This window comes from Bidens hawaiensis, unplaced genomic scaffold (genome assembly GCF_021521415.1).
Source record: "Bidens hawaiensis isolate Kalapana, Puna unplaced genomic scaffold, B.hawaiensis_p1.1 tig00027113_1, whole genome shotgun sequence".
Lineage (NCBI taxonomy): Eukaryota > Viridiplantae > Streptophyta > Magnoliopsida > Asterales > Asteraceae > Bidens > Bidens hawaiensis.
The window spans coordinates 135,200-148,852 of NW_027494380.1; positions in this window are offsets into that span (position 1 = coordinate 135,200).

A 13,653-nucleotide genomic window follows, 5' to 3' on the forward strand; every position below is an offset into this window, starting at 1 on the left:
ATGGAGAAATGAGAAGTGAATGGGACGTGTTCACACATGTATTAGTCAACATTAGAAGCCAAAACATCAAGACAATTACCACACATAACGTTCATATTAGTAAAAACCAATGTGAAATGGACTGGGCATCTACGGTCGCTTTGGGCCATCAGTCTTTTAGCCTATTCTCTCACATACTTGGCTATAAATAGAACACTTATTCATACTAAGTCTTCACCCCTCTGCTCTACAATATTTACACATTTACTTCAAGGCTAATCTTGTCACACACCACAACCTACGTCGGAACATGTCGGGGCACGACATAATTTGTATTATAGCTCGAAAGACACTAAGTAAATTACACGTGTCAATATCTAAATTATTTATTTCATAAATCGATCAAGTACACAAAAACATGACATTGTCTCAAAAGAAAATAACATTGCACTTAAATCTTTAAAACAAAAATAAATCTTTATTCGACATGCAGCTTAATGTCCATTCTAAACTCCATCACTTGCTTCATCCCATATAGCTACGTGCGTCATGCGTGAAAATATATAGGTTGTCAACATAAAATAGAGCAAGTAATCACAATTTTTTTGATCATAATAATATTGAAAATGACAATTCATTGCGAAAATATGAACTACAACAATTAATATAATAATAACATAAAAGGGTCATTTCCCTCGTCCCAAATGGGTAGAGTTACTCCGGCGTATGATCATACTAAATGAGTGATATAATGCTAAATATATATAAATCCCTTTTATATTTAATATAATATTTTATTAGTTTCTATTCGGTTTTTATTAGAATTTGTATATTTCTAACATATTTGAATAATGTAGGTTTTGAGAATTGTTCATGGTTAAAAAGGGCGAAAAAAGAGCTAAACAAGCCACACCGGTGAACCGGAGCATCATAATTGAACCGGACCGCATCAGAAACAAACCGGACCGGTCAGCCCCCCCCCCCTCATGCGGAGCGCCACGCGACCGGGACGCCAAATCCCGCCGCGCGGCGCGCCGGGCATCCCGTTTCGCGTACTTTCTTCGGTTTTTATCAGTTTGGGCCTATGAAACCTATTTAAACACCCCTAAACTTAATCCTGAGCATACCCTGCGAACCAGAGCCGAATTTGGAGTTTCCTGGAGCTTAGGATTGCAATATTTGGTGGGTTTGAAGGCTAGGAATCAGCCGGCGAAGTACTTATCATCCAAAAACGAAGACTCCGGGTTTTATCGCCTTTAATCTTCCGTTCTTATTTATTTTCGCCATGATTTCTTTTATTATCGTTTTGTTTGATTTTATGATGTTAGGCTAAACTTTATAGACTGCCTAGGCTTATGATGAACCTTTGTTAACGTTTGATTTTGACTTGGGATTTATTTATCGTTATGGTTTTTATGAACTAGTTAAAAGGTTTAATTATATTTAATTGATGCATATGTGTGCTTAGGGTTGTTTAATTAAGTTTTATTATTCCATAATTGCCTTGATTATTGTTTGTCATTATGATAGGTTTCTATTAGATCATCTACTTTGTGTTTTTGACTATTTTATGATTAATTTCTCGATAAGATCATAGGAATAATATTAGTTAATCAAATAAAGCTAAGTGTGCTGCTAACCTAAATAGCTGTAAGGTGCTAGGTTATTGGTAGGTCTTTGTTGATCAGGATTGCTAGATTTAGTTCTTCGTAAGGAGTCCGTCTAGGTTTGATTGGTTAACTTTGTCTATCGAGTCAATTGAATATATTAGACTGCCTTTGATTTCCGCGATGTAAGGTAGGATTTCGTATAAAGGAACTAGTTTGTAATCAATTAGGTGACCGTAAGGAAACTTGATTTTTAATACTGGTGTGCGTTAAAACTTATTAGAAATCCATAGGTGTCTCTTGAGAAGGGTCAGGGGTCATGTTCGGGTTTTCTCTTAAGCGTCTATTTTACGATCCCAGTTCCATAACTAAATAGTCTCCCGGCTAATTGATAACTGAAACTTAGGAGATTCTAGCCTAGGTGGTTGTTCATCATCATCTGAATTAAGTCTAAGTTATAAGTTTAGTTCTCTTTAGTTTTCTTAATTAGTTTAAAATTAGTTTATTAGCAAAACCCCCCTTAGGCAAATAATAAATAAATAGTCGTGTCTGTAGTTGAGTCTAATTTATCTGGTTTACGTAATTTAAAGAGTCTCGTGGGTTCGATATCCGGACTTACTTAGTTGCACTAGAGTCGATCGGTTCACTTGCCGGCTAGTAGTTTAGTTAAGGTTAAGAGTCTAGAATTTATTACTTAGTGTCTAGATTAGCGTTTATTTAGTTAATAAATTAATAACTACTTTTAGCACATCAATGAGGATGAGGATGAGATACCAACCATTACTCAAAAAAAAAAATAAACACATAGTCACATTCGCACATATCAACTAATTGAGTAATTGCATATCTACGCAAATAGTTGAATTGTAGTAAAAATAATAAATCTATTTAACTTGTGAACGCATAACGCCCTAAAAAATCTATAAAAAAAAGAAAAAATGGGGGTTGTGATTACTCACCTTAACAAGTGGAATAAGTGAATGAGACGGCGGTAAAAGTTAAGATAGAAACGGTCGAGCTCCTCGGGATACGTCGACAAAAGTTCCTAATTGTTAATGATAATATTCATTAATTATAAACAAATAGCAAGACTCAAGATGGATTTGGGGTTTGCTAGGGATTTAAGTAAAATTGTAATTCAAATATTATTTTTTAGTCATGTCACACCCCGACTTAGGACCTAGAAGTGTGACCAACAATTGGTATCTGTTTTGTAAATATATCAGAGTTGCGGGTTGTTTTAGCAGAAGACTTTATTTATAATAAAATATTTACTTTTGAAAACTTCTCAGATAATAAATATCCGAGTGTTTGTTTTAAAACTCATGTTTAATCTGTTTACCATAATTAAATAATTTAAAACTGAGCCATCTTCTTGTAGTGAGCATCTAACTCCTTGAGTTACTCTAATTCCTTGCTACTTGTGCTAAATCTATTTTCCTAAAATGTGAGAAAAATACGTCAGCAATGAGCTGGAGAAACGTTGCCTGACTCTTTAAAAATTTTATAAAAGTCGTTAAATACAAATATAGCTTTCTACTTCACAATCTCAGCAGGAATGCGGGTCATTCCAGGTATTTGTACCACTGCCCTACATACACAATTCAAGAGTTCTCCGAGTTACATAGCCCCTGTTTAGAGACATCATTCCCTGAGCTATGTGACCCTAATTGGAGAACCGGTTATGACTAACTTGGTTTTGTATGCCAATTAGTCAATTATGTTTGGATCTAGACACATGTGTAATTGGTCTGAGTTCCTTTTTATTTTCTATTTTGTATTATAACGATTTTAGAGATTTGTAATCTCATGCAAATATTTATCAGACTCCTTGCAATAAACAACCTGTTTGCTATAAGAGTAAAAAATGTTCTGTCTGTAAAAGGTTTAACGTATTCACCTGTGATTGTCAGTTCGATGATGTTTGAAAACATTTCCTGTTTGTATGTTGTTAACCTATATTTAAAATAGGTTTACATCAATATCCAGATTGTTTATTGATCCGGCTACAGACCTCTAGTCTGGTTTTGATAGCTTTAAACATTGACTGATCATTTGGTTGAATAAAATATTTAGACATGTAGTCTTCCTGTTTATTTACAAATCATGTGTTGAGTTTCTTTTTCATGAAGAAACATCTGTAACATGTTTCTTCTTCAAGAAGAAATGTTAATTTGACTATAATTTTAGTATGCAAAAATCTCATGTTTCTTAATAGTAAACAAACTATATTTTAACTATATCCTCGTGTTTGTAAGATTCGGTGTTTCTTAATGTTGAAGAAACAATATTTCAGCTATGACTTTTGTATGTAAATATTATAGTTCTGAATCATAAAGAAATATTATTTTGACTATACCTGTTGTATGTGAACACTTATGTTTCTTAATCATAAATAAACAATATTTTGACTATAACCTTTGCTTATGAAAAGTTATATTATGCTTAATTGTGATCAAGGTTAGAGCTATACCCCTGACTATGGTCTAAGCCATTATAATAATAAAATAATAACTTAATCGGAACTCCTACCTCACACGCACTTGAGATAAACGCCTAAGATTGTACGAGCAGAACTTCTACTCTCTATCACGTACTGAAGCTTAAACCATCGGAACCTTGAGGCTTGGCATGTACTACGATAGCCGTCACACTTCCCGAGGTGAGCGTGTGTGTAAAATGTGTGTTAGGGGCGTGGAATGAACATGCCGTGAACCTTCCTATTTAGCCGATTTTGTGTCCCTTTGCGTAGCGCGAAGGACAGTTGAATAAGTCGTTCGCGTCGCGCGAACCGACTTAAAGTTACTTAAAGTTGCTGAGTCATCTGTGGTTGTGCCACGTGGCACCACGTGTCCACACGTGTCACACATGCAAGATTGCTACTTCGCGTAGGGCGAAGAAAGAATGGATGAGCTCTTCGCATAGCGCGAAGTTGTTCAGATTTGGTTTATGTATTTTGTCTTTAGCGTAGCGCAAAGACTTTATACTTGATTCGTTTGCGTAGCGCAAAGGAACAATATTCAGATTTTCACTTTAAGCCCTTGTACTTTGATAGCTCATCACGTCTCGATCTAAGTTCCATCGTTCAAAAATACTAAGGCGGCTCTCAAGCGTGCGAAGTGCAAAGTGTGCCATCAAAGCGCTCATCGCCCAAGCCCGTGCGCGTCGGTTGCTTCGCACCCTCGGCTAGGACCACTGGGTGCATCTTGGCATATAAGAATATTAGTATGGAAACTCTCTTCCTTATAAAGAGTTTCCAAGTTTTATAATTTTACAATATGGGATGAAAGTTCTCTTTCCTATTTATACCCAAGTGGAATACTTTCACTTTCATCCCTCTTTCCATATGGGATGGATTTTCTTATTTACTTAACATAAGATGTTTTTTTTTCCCATTACTTGTTTTGAGAATATTTTCAATCCCTCATCTTTCAAAGTTGGCATCTTTAGCCCAAAATTAATTTGGAATTTTTCGGGATGTTAAAAGTTATTACTATGATTATTATTACTACTACTACTACTACTACTATTATTATTATTATTATTTATGTTTTATTTTCAAATAAGTAAGATAAACATTATATATAATAATATATTTATTAACGAGAAGGCTAAACAAAAATTTCTTTTGAACATCTAATACAGTTTGGTTCGTTAAGCAAGAATGGTAAAAGATTTTATTATAAATATATATTTTTTCATTTTTAAAGATTTTATTACAATAAATATTTTATTATAATAGAAGGTTTTTAAAGAATTAAGAGTTAAAAAGGATAAATGAATAAAACCAGGGTCCAGTGTATCAAAATAATGCATATCTTAATGTTATATATGTGTAATAATATCAAAACTGATTAAAAAGTATAAAAAAAATAAAAACTCAAAAACCGGGCCTAAGAGACTAGAACCCGCGCCCCAGGCCGGTTTCTGAGTGTCAGTAGAATATACACCTGCCACAAGGGCAGGTGTCTAACCTATGAGAGAGATGGAAACATTTATTAGTATACAATAACTAGTTTGTTCTTCCCCAAATCCACAACCCTATACTTTCCAATCCGGTACAATTGTTTATTTTTTATTATAATTGGCATGGGATTATCGTTTATGGTTAAAAACAATCTATAAGCACAATTAAATTACCAGAAAAGGTCACGGATTGAGGATTAATGGTGAAATAGACTTCACGGCTCAAGCTCGAATTCGATATGGGTCTTGACGACTTCGTAGCTTACAATTAAATTAGGGCTTAGAGTCGTGATGTTGAGAGGATGGTGTGGTAGGGTTTTAATGCATTATGGTCGTGTTTAAATAGTGTTAACTTCCTAGGTTAGCCGTGGTTTGATATTATTCGAATTAACTGACAATTGGTCGTCGTTTTCTATAATTAAGGTGTCAGTTAGCGCGGTTTTGATTGCCAAATGATTTGGTAAGATCAATTCCGTTGATTATGCTGAGTTTTGAGGAACAGGGAAGAATGGCGTTTACGGCCGACGGGGAAAGGGAGAGGGAGGGAAAACCTTTAATAGTATTTTTGCAATTTGGTCCTTGGTTTTTAGTTGTGAGTGCAAAAGTTTATATAAGTTTGTTAGGGGTCGTTTATGCAATATCCACATAGTTGTTTATTAATTTAATATAAAATACTCAAATACTAGAATAAATAATGAATTAAAAGAAATAAATGGACCGATTAAATGTGAGATCTTTATTGACGATAACCGTTTACAAACCCGGGTCGGGTATAGGCTCCAAATAACGTGAAAGAAAAACCCAAAATGTCACAAATCTCTACCATTATTCAAGTCTAATCAAGCTTCAATTCTTTAAGAGGAGATTAAAAGTGTAGAGCAAAAGAAGAGATTTTCTAAGCTATCATCCAACCATCTTATTTCTAAATTAAGGAGTCAACACTATAGGTTGTTCTAGTATTTTGACAAGAGAAATCATCATTAGTTAGTGATTTGAGAGGGAACCACTATCTTGATATAGTATTGTTTAATATTAGGTTGGAAACTCTATCTTGATATAGAGTTAATTAGTGTTAGGTGAAGACTCACTATCTTGACATAGTGAAATTAAAAGAAATTGTAAAACTAAGTACTTTGTGTGCTTGGTGAAAAAGGTGATCAATTCCTTTGAAGAATCAAACGTTTGTATTGGTGATCCCTACCATTTAGGGAGACGACAAGTGAAGAAAACTCTCGATTGAGGATCGGGGAGAGGACGTAGAATGAATTAGTTAGCATTCACATGAACCTCTATAAATCCGGTTATGTCATCTCTAATCCTTAACTCTTTACTTATTTGTGTATATTATTATAAGTTGTGAAAGGAGTTTAACAAAGTCATTAGCTCATTAAAATAGGATTAAAAGAAAAGTAAAACTATCCCTCCCCCACCCCCCCCCCCCCCCTCCTTGTTTTCTACAAAGAACAATTCTACTCCACTCCATGCCACCCAACTAATTTTCTTCTTTTCATTCGAACCTCCCCATAGGAATCTCCTCCTTTCTGTTTCTAATAGTTTTAAGACATTTACCGGAGCTTTAAAAGTCAAAAAATAATACATTCCCAAGCTCCCAACATCGCTTTAACAAGCGTAAACGACCCCTAAATGATCATGATTTAGCTTTCCATTTGGATAGTTTCGTATCAAACTTATCAAAATTGGCTACCAATTCCAATGTAGGCCCATATTTGCACCAATAGGTAGACTGAGATGTAAGAAAGGAAGCTTACGGGATTTGCAATTAAAAGCTTTTGCACAACTTTCCACAATAGATGTGTTTACCTTCACCACGAACATAGTGCTCTTTTTCAGATTAACTTTAAGACCAGATAACACATAAAAGTGTGACATCCCATATCGGTTGGGGAGGAGAACAAAGTCTTCTTTATAAGGAGGTAGATACATTTTCCATCATCGCGTTTTGGGCGCTTAATAGTTGTGAAAGAGAGGAGAATTCCAAGGTTTAGCATGCTCATGTGGGAGTAGTATCAGGCTGGGTGACCTCCTGGTAAATCTTCACCTGGGAAACCAAAAAGCAAATCCGTGAGATGATGGTGGTACGTCCTAGCCAAGGCGGACAATATTATGGTGCGGCGGTAGCTGGACTGTTACAAAATGCACCTTAAATTTTGGTTTAAATTCAGAAAATTCAAAGCGCACCAATAGCTGAGGAAAATCGCATCATCCGCATTGAATACCCTTAAGAAGCCTTCTAAACACGCCAATTTCATTGCAACATTGAGTGCCCCCATTGCAAGGATATATAAGAAATGTGAGAGGGCATCACCTTGACGAAAACCTCAACTCAGTCATAGGTGAACCATTAACCAAAATCGAAGACCTAGCCGATTGAAAAGTGCTGCATACCCATAAATGCCATTTTTCTGGAAATTCATTTGAGCCATGATTGAATCAAGAAAACGCCGGATAACCGAGTCAAACGCTTTATCAGTGTCAACTTTGAAAATCAGCATCTGTTTGTTTGTTTTCTTACACCAAGACATAACCTCATTTAAAATAAGGAGCCCATCAATAATACTTCTATATGTAATATAAGCCAAATGTTCCTCACTAATAATTGAACCCGTCATCATTTTCATCTGGTTCGCTAAAACTTTTGAAACAATTTTGGGAATACACCCGATGAGATTGATTGGCCTGTAATCCTCAACATTTTATGGGTCTCGAACCTAAGGTAAAAGTGTAATGAAATTGGAATTACACCCAAAACTGATTTTACCTTGCTCATAAAAGCAATTCATCATATTTACCACATTGTTCTCGAAAAGGCACCAGAATTTCCTAATGAGTTTGAAAGTAAACGCATCCAGACCCGATCTTATTTTTTACCTTTAATTTTGTTCCTTTATTTCAAATAACAAACCTTGTTTATATTTAGGAAAATTGATTTTAAATAATCCAAACTATACCCTATTGGCAAATAACAGCCTCAACTTAACACTTGGTCGGTGACGGTTCCAACTAAAGGTGTATTTGTTTCCAACGGTCTGCGACTAACGAGAGGTTAACTCCATTAATTTTATGCTTATGTGGCACGCATAGTTGTCAAGAATTTGGTTATGTGGCATATTATATGGCATTTGTATTTTAATATATATATATATATATAAATATTATATAACACTTTAAAAAATTATTTAACCCAACCCAGCCTCCCGTCACCCCCTTCTATCACCGCAACTTCATCTTCGACAGCTCGGAGGACGGCAAGCCACCATCACCACCTTCACTATAAAGCATATTTTCTACATAAATATTATATTGAGTTAATCATTAAACTAAGCCCAAAAATTGGATTAACCTTACATTAGGTTATTTTCTTAAACCCAAAACAAGTATGCCACCGGTTCATCGGAGAAGATGTAGAAGTATTTCAGAAAATTGAAGCTCATTCATTCGCGTTTCACATAAATACTGCAATTAATCGAAGCTCTCCAGATTTACAAAACCTAATTTAGATCTCAGATTGAAGACGGAAACCGGCAACTCGATTTTCCGGTGACGCGGATTTGAAAATACGGTGATTGATTGCAGATCTGATGAGAGAGGGAGAGGGGGGACAAAGCGGTTAGGGTTCCGCCCCACGTCGGTGGCTCCACGGTGATGAAAGTGGTGGTCGGAGGAGTCAGATAGTCGACCACCACCAGAGGTTTTTCATGGGGTTCGCAGTGGCCGGAAAATTAAGCGGTGGTGGTGGTGGGTTGAAGATGGAGATGGTGTTGGTGAAGGGATGAAGATGGAGATGGTGGTTGTGTGTTGAAGATGTGTTTTAATATATTATATAACATATTTATAAATAATTTAAAAAGACACACATGCCACCTAAGCTGTCACATAATCAATTTTTGACAGCTATGCGTGCCACATAAGCATAAGACTAACGGAGTTAACATCTCGTTAGTCGTGGACCGTTGGAAACAAATACACCTTTAGTTGGGACCGCCACTGGCTAAATGTTAAGTTGGGACTGCTATTTGCCAATAGGGCATAGTTTGGATTATTTAAAACCAATTTTTCTTATTTTTATCATTTGACAAATCTTGTATAATACACGGGTTCAAAAGCTAGTATAGATATAAATATAGCTACGGATTTGAATAGTCTATGTTATTCCATGTGCATATTTCATTCGTGCATCTGCAATTTCCTTTTCTTTTTACTTCCGCTATTCCAAAGCAATCTTGAGCCCATGGCTCGGTAGGCTAACCTAGAAAATAGAGAGACATTTGATTAGATTAGCACGAGCAGGAAGGGAAGACTCTTGGTCATGGGATAGGAGTTTTCGAATCAGTCTAATTTTGCGTTTAATGCCGAATCTTATAAGCTTTCCAGGCGGAATGGTGTTCAACCTTCATTCAATGGGGCTATCCATCCGAAAGGTCTTAATAATAGAATCCTTGTAATAGAAGTTCATTTACCGTGTTATGTCAATTCATGTATATTTTTTTATTATACGCGAAAAATCGTATTATATCAGTTTATGTATGCTTTTATACGCAACCATTATGTCACTTAACCTAATCATCGGTTCTAGTTACTTGCAATCATCATATTGTTGCATCTATGTTAACTATTTAAAATAGAAGTATTAAATAATGGAAGCAAATGATACCCAATCGATGATCATAAGCATGTTCTCCATTTTGGCCCAAGATAAATTGAACCTAAACTTAAGTGGACTAACAACCATTGGAAGATGCCATTTAGATCGTCATATGATATGATATTATAGTCTTATTTAAACCAATGTAATCACTTAGATATATTATCCTCAATAACTTGGTGTCATGCTACATGCCCTTATATAAAAGCCGAAAGTGGTCTTTTAGTAGGCCGCCAATGATGGAAGACTGGAAGTTATCATATATTAAGACCTTTACATCATAAAGGACCTATTTTCTAAATATGGCAATATATTAGAGTGTTGTTAGGTCCGTTAATTATCAATCAAACTAAACTTTGATTTAAATTTAATTTTGTAAACAATGTTCATTTAAATATAACAAATCAATATACATAACATATATGATATGAGTAGATTTGTATTTAAGTCTTTTTGATTCATGCTACAAATATCATCGTCTAATCATTTCTTTTTCTAGATTGATAAACATCTCAAGTTATTGTAAAAAACTAATCAACCTAAATAACTAGTGTAAGTATGGTATCATGTCCACGAGTAGCATGTTGTTAGTATTACATTATTTTTTCTGATGATACAAATAAAACCAAAGATATTGTTTGATTGAAGTAAACTAAAGTTAAATAAGTTAGAATCTAATTGAGAAACAAGAACTAGCAATTTCAAATAAATGTTATTACATAGATAGAATGTTCACCTTTCATATTAACCAACTGAATTACAATCAATCAATGGCATAGGCGCCCATAATACAACAAAATTAAGTCTCTCCATTATGGTAGACGTCTTAGTGATGTAATAATACATTATAACGATTTAATCACATAGAGGCATAATACAATTCTATAAAAGTGACAGGATAGCAAAACTTGTCCTTTACGTTTGCGTAAAGTTCAAACATACAATTAAACATAATATTACAAGAGATGGTCAAATCCCTAACTCTGTTGTGATTACATGTATATAAAAAAATATTTAATTTAAGAAAATTAAGGGGGAAAAAAGGTTACCCATTTTCACATCTCTGCCTGCAATCTGACCAGAACAGTCGGCCCCAATCCCCATAACAAAACTTCGGTATTGTGTTTCTAGTTCCGGTCTCAGCCCATTTCAGCCCACCATATTAATTGCATATGTTTACTTCACTTCCAAGTTCCAAATAATGAAAGCCCAATTTGTCTAATGTGACGGATGAGAGCAAACGTCAAATTTTCTTACCTCAAAACTAACTTTATAATTATTATATTATTAAAATATCAACCTTGAGTGACAATAATAATAATAATAATAATAATATATTCCATTTAAGATTTAACTCATCGACCATTGGCGTTTGACTTGAATCTTTCACCTTGTATTTTACACCAAAACCATTTTACCATCTCACCAAAATAAAAATACTTCATTATAACACTCGTAGCCAGCCATTTATAAAAGCAGTATATTTGGTGGATATATTGAGGCATTTACTAGGTAATTAACATGTAAATGCGTGTGCATAAAATGGATGGATCAACTCTGTAGTCTCTTTCGCAGATTTTTTTTTTTCAAGTGTCAATATCTTATTATTAGAATTACGAGTAAAAAAATTTGTTAGGAGACTATACCTTTACTCATATAATCAATAATTAAAAGAGAGTGAATACATGTTTATGATGAGCCAAGAGCTCTATATAGAACGTAGTTTAACATTCATTACTCATATAATCAATAAAAGAACAAATAAACACATCGCAATGGTATATTTTATTAATTTATAAAAGCATTATATTATATTATTATAATAACAAAAATGATAAAAGGCGTCAATATAAACAAATATACTAGTATATAATAGTGAGGTAGCTTTGATAACATGTACGTTTGTGTTTCGATTAGTTATACATTACTAGTTACAACTCAACTTAAGAAAAATATATGTACATACGTAGATAAAAATTTGCTCGTCACGATAACATACTTTGGAATTATTATATAAAGAAAAACATTGTATCTTAAAAGTTCTTTTTTTTTTTCTGTGTTTTTTTTTTTTTATTTCTCTTAAAAAGCATCCTGAAGTATCAGAGTGCATGGATATCGTTTGTGCCACGTACTTCCATTAAAAAATTAACGCTCGTCTACCTCCATCACACGTGTCAACACATCTCTTTTTGCTTATATTCCTAACACACTAAAACACAATCTCAAAAGCCTCATCGACAGCATGTTTATTTTGTGTTGTCTTCTTCCCGGAAGTACTTACTACTGTCGGTTTGAGGTTTTGTAATAACGGCCTTGCAATCACTAACCTAAATAGTCAAGAGTTGATCTGTTCGTTAGTTTCGTCTTACAAAGTGAAGAAAAGATGACTAATATGAAGAGCATGAGTGTGCATATTCAAGATGTGTTACAGGAAATTTTATTCAAGTCACTTTCAGTCAATTTTTTTCTTTTTTGGTTTATCGTTAGTGTCAGCTTTACTTTTACTAAATATATAATTATATGATCTTAATTAGTTGGATTTGGGATGCAGTTACAAGAAATTCAAAATCCTTTTATAATCAATTCTTTTAGTTATTTCTTTTTTTATATAACGGCGACTTATGTGTTAGGCCAGCGCAACTCCAATTTGAAGAATCTCGTTGTTTCATTTTGGCCGGACCATGTTTTCTTAACCGGGTCCAAGCTAGCTTTAGAGTTTGGCTTGCTAGCTGTCACTTGACAGCTCTTGTCTCAACATAAAAGCAGAACTTTCTGACGTAACAGTGTGACTAAACCCGGGTGAGCTTGGGATTCGAACTCACAACCTTACAGGCTAACTCAAATCCTTTATTGTCCATATCCACTCAAAGTGTCACCATCAAACTTGAGTCTTTGTTATAGAACTTAAGTCTTCTATCCCTATATCACAAGTGAGATTTTTATGATTTTACTACTTATATCTATTTTATGCATTGCAATCTTTAAAAAAAACTGAAATTTAGAAATTCCAAGTGATGTAAATGGTAAAATGGAAGATAGCTCTTGACCGATTGCAAAAAAAAACAAATAAAAAATAAAAATAGAAAATTGCTCCTATCCCCCTTCTCAAATTATGTATGAAAAGCATTGTAAAATAAAAAATATAAAAAAACTATTATTTTATAGTTGGGTCCTTTTATGACGTAAGCGTAACTTAGGCTAAGTTATTCTATAAAGAGAGATAAAAATAAAAGTTATTCTACAAATAGAGATAAAAAAAAAATAATATCTTATAAAATAGTAACTAACTTTCAAAAGTGTTCCAATTAGGTCACTCATGCATATTTTCTCCAAATCAGGTCACTAAATCTTCAAATCAAGTCTCACCGATTCTTTTGTGCGTCAAGAAAGAAATGGAGGATAAGATGTGGGGGTCGGAATTTGCAATATATATATAGT